The sequence below is a fragment of the Ovis aries genome, chromosome 4 (genome assembly GCF_016772045.2).
Source record: "Ovis aries strain OAR_USU_Benz2616 breed Rambouillet chromosome 4, ARS-UI_Ramb_v3.0, whole genome shotgun sequence".
Taxonomy (NCBI): Eukaryota; Metazoa; Chordata; class Mammalia; order Artiodactyla; family Bovidae; genus Ovis; species Ovis aries.
Window position 1 is genome coordinate 97,187,649 of NC_056057.1, and position 4,414 is coordinate 97,192,062.

Consider the following 4,414-nt stretch of genomic DNA (forward strand, 5'->3'; position numbering starts at 1 on the left):
TCATCGCCTGCCTTTCCTGAACACTCCATGGTCTGCCTGCCACCTCTGCCCTGGAGAGGGCTCCGGGGGCCCTCCCCCCAACCCCTCCTGGGGACATATACACACAGCACATCAGTCACCCCCTTCTTTCCATCCTCAGCGAGGCCACAGTCTCATCATCAGAACAATCTCTATGAGCTCAGTGCTAAGCTTGAGAGGGGGCCGACGGAGGGGAGGGTCCTTTGGGGAGTGGAGTGTGTGAGATGGGAGTAGCAATAAGTGGGGATGAGCCAGGTACCGATCCTTTGTCTCCTTTCTGAGAGATGGGGAAAATCATGTGGAAACCTGTCTGCTGGGACCTCATTATTTCATGCAGACCTACTATATTTCAGTGCCAGTGGAGGCTCATCCATCTGAATTAGTCCAAATTGATAAACGATTTATACCGGGTCTTTTTTTTGATACGTAATGTTTGCTTTCCTGTCAACTTGGGAAACTGTGCTTGGGGAGCAGATGTGAAATGCCGTCCCCCCCGTTTTCATTTATTTATTTGTTTGTGGTTGCGCTGGGTCTTTTTTGCTGTGGGAGCTTTCTTCCAGTGGCAACAAGTGGGGGTTCCTCCTGGTTGCAACACGCTGGCCTCTCATTGCAGTGGCTTCCGTGGTTGCGGAGCGCTGGCTCGAGGAGCGTGGGCCTCAGCAGTTGCGGTGCGTGGGCTTAGTTGTCCCGAGGCATGTGGGATCTTCCTGGAGGAGGGGTGGAACCGGTGTCTGCTACATTGGCAGGTGGGTTCTTTACCACCAAGCCACCAGAGAAGCCCTCAATTTCTTTCTTTTTAAACTGAAGTAGGGACTTCCCTGGCAGTCTAGCGGTTGACTGCGCTTCCCTGCAGGGGACGTGCGTTCAATTGTAGGGAATTTTAGATCCCATATGCCACATGGTGTGGCCAAAAATAAAAATACATTTAAAATAGATAACCAACAAAGTCCTACTGTATAGCACAGGGAACTCTGCTTAGTAATATGTGGCAGCTTGGATGGGAGGGGAGTTTGGGGGAGAATAAGTGAAGTTGCTCAGTTGTGTCCGACTCTGTGACCCTATGGACTGTAGCCCACCAGGTTCCTCCGTCCTTGGGAGTTTCCAGGCAAGAATACTGGAGTGGGTTGCCATTGCCTTCTCCAGGGGATCTTCCTGACCCAGGGATTGATCCCAGGTCTCCTGTATTGCAGGCAGACTCTTTACCATCTGAGTCACCTGGATACATGTATATATATCCCTTTGCTGTCTACCTGAAACTACCACGACATTGTTAACTGGCTATACTTCAATATAAAATAAAAAGTGGTCTAAAAAATAAATTGAAGTATAGTTGGGTGACCATATTATATTAGTTTCAGGTGTAAAACATAGTGATTCAATATTTTTATACATTATACTTCATTTAACGTATTGCAAAATAGTGGCTCTATTTCCCTTCATATACCCTTAACATACCTTTGCTTACTTGTTTTGAATGTAGTAGGTTGTGTCTCACCGTCCCAGTTTCTTACTGATCAAATTGCTCACATGTGAGGGGGGCTCAGTTAAGGGCTGAGCAGAGCCCACTTACTTGGTACCGTGTGAAACGCCCCTCCATGGAGTTTGGACCTACATCCTTAGCCTCCTGGAGACATCTGTCTGGCCTGGGGCAGGCAGGTCAACTACGGCATGTCTGAAGGTTATTTGCACACATGTCCGACTCTCCACTAGCTGGGAGCCCCTCAGGGCCTGGACCTGTCCTTCCTGATGTCCCAGGAATCCTGCACGGCATCTGGCCATGTCAGCAGTTCCCGAATGTTCAGTGAGTCAAACCCTGCCTCTTGGCTCTTGAAATTGGAGGCCCCATTGAGAACCTGGGGGGAAGCCAGGTTGACAGCTGAGCAGCTCTCTCCCAGGAGCAGCCTTATAAATCTGCTCTCATTAGCAAGAGGCCTTGCGGGGAGGGAGCAGGAGTGAGTGGGTGTCTGTGTGTCAGAGTACTGGGGAGAGCTCCGCCACGAACCTGCCAGAGCCCCCTCTTATCTAGGATGCTGCGTCCTCGCCTCTGCTTCTGGGCTGGTTGGGTCAGCCCAGGGGTGGCTTCTCAGGGTCCCACAGAAATCCTGACTCAGAAGCCCAGTGTCCTGTAAACCTACACAGCGCCCTCTCCAGAAAGTCACGCCTCCTCTGCTTACTTCTGTTTTTCAGGCACACTAACTGGCCTGTGCCTTTTTGCATCAGGGATGGAGGAAGAGCTGAAAAGTTCTGCTCATCTTTGGTGATGGCTTTTCCTTGTTTTGAGCGCTCTATGGGGGTCATGGCTGGTAGCTTCAGCTGCAGTTGACACTGGTCCTTGGCCTTTAGGTCAAAAGACTTTTCTGCCAGATAAGAGAGAGAAAACAAAAACAAAACCATAAAACAGCTGCCTCTTCATCCCACCCATGAAATACAACTTATTGCCACAGACCCAGCATTCAGCACCTTGCAGGACTGAGGTCTCCAGCATGGGCTCTTCCCTTCCCATCCATGCAGCAGCTCTCACGTGTATCCACTCCCAGCACGAGGCAGCCAGAGGGACAGGGTGGCTTCCACTGTGGCTCTTGGAGACTCAGAGCCCACACCAGTGCCCACCAACATCTATGGTGAAACATGCTTACTTCCTCCTCCCCATTTCCTAATTTTCTATTAAACTTGTATACCATTAAGATAATAAAACATATTTCCTTTGTTGAGAGCCAGACAACACTAGTTTAGGCATGAGAGGCAGTAAGGGGACACAATAAAGAACCAAGATGTTAAGAAAATATCAGTGAACGGGGGGCTGATCTCAGGTGGGGGATGCCAGTGAGTGCTCTGCTAGAACCTGCGCTTTGACTAGCATTATTAGCGTCATTGTGGTTAAGGTCTTTGTTTCAAAGTGTAAAAAACTTCATACCTCCATACTCATCCTTTGAAGATTTTTATTAACTGTAAAGGTAGGTCTCAGCTCTTTCCCTTGGGGCCCAGCCCTACCGGAATGCTCTGATTGGCTCCAGCAGCAGCTGCCGGACATGTGACGTGAGGAGGAGGTAAATGACGTGCCAAGCCCACGGGGGCCTGCCCATGGACTCGATGGCTGTGCAAACACTAGGCTTCTTGCTGAGGAGCCTTGACTTTTTGTACGATCACTGCCTAGGTTCTGCTCAGGGGCCCTGAAGCTACTAGAATACACTGGAAATATTTTTGTTTTGAAGACAGCTTTGTTTGTCATCACTTGGAGAATAGCATTTTTTTTCTTCCAGTTTTACTGAGATATCATTGACGTGTTGTTGTCATGTAGTCGCTACATCATATCCAACTCTTTTGCGACCCCACAGACTGTAGCCCACCAGGCTGTTTTGTCCAGGGGATTTTCCAGGCAAGACTACTGCAGCAGGTTGCTATTTATTTCTCCATGGGATCCAGGGATCTTCCTGACCCAGGGATTGAACCCGAGTCTCCTGTATACAGCACTGTATAAGTTCAAGGTGTATAGAATAATGATTTGACTTACATACATGAGATGGTTAGATAGAATCACCGACTCAGTGGACATTATTTGAGCAAAGTTTGGTAGACAGTAAAGGAGAAGGCAATGGTACCCCACTCCAGTACTTTTGCCTGGAAAATCCCACGGATGGAGAAGCCTGGTAGGCTGCAGTCCATGGGGTCGCTAAGAGTCGGACACAACTGAGTGACTTCACTTTCACTTTTCGCTTTTCACTTTCATGCATTGGAGAAGGAGATGGCAACCTACTCCAGTGTTCTTGCCTGGAGAATCCCAGGGATGGGGAAGCCTGGTGGGCTGCCGTCTATGGGGTCGCACAGAGTCGGATACGACTGAGTGACTGAACAACAGCAACATCATGAAATGATGACCACAATATGTTTAGTGAATATCCATCATCTCATGTAGATGCAAAAGTGAAAGAAATAGGAATAATTATTCCTCATGATGAGAAATCTTAAGATTTATTCTCTTAACAACTTTCATATATAATGTGCAGCAGCGTTAACTATATTTACCATGTTGTATATTACAGCCCTAATACTCATTTATCTTTTTTTGTTGAAATATAATGGCTTTACAATCTTGTTAGTTTCTGTTGCACAACAAAGTAAATCAGCTATATGTATACATATATCCTCTCCCTCACTTTCTTATCTTAAAATTGGAAGTTTGTACCTTTTTACTACCTTCACCCAATCCCCCTCCCCTGCCTCTGTAACCACAAACCTGATCTCTTTTTTTCTGTGAGTTTGCTTGTTTTTGAAGTATAACTGACCTGCAACAGTATGTTAATTCCTGGTACAGAATATAGTGATTCAATATATCTATACATTTCAAAATGATCACCATGATAAACCTAATTACTATGAGAATGCCATTTTTAATACT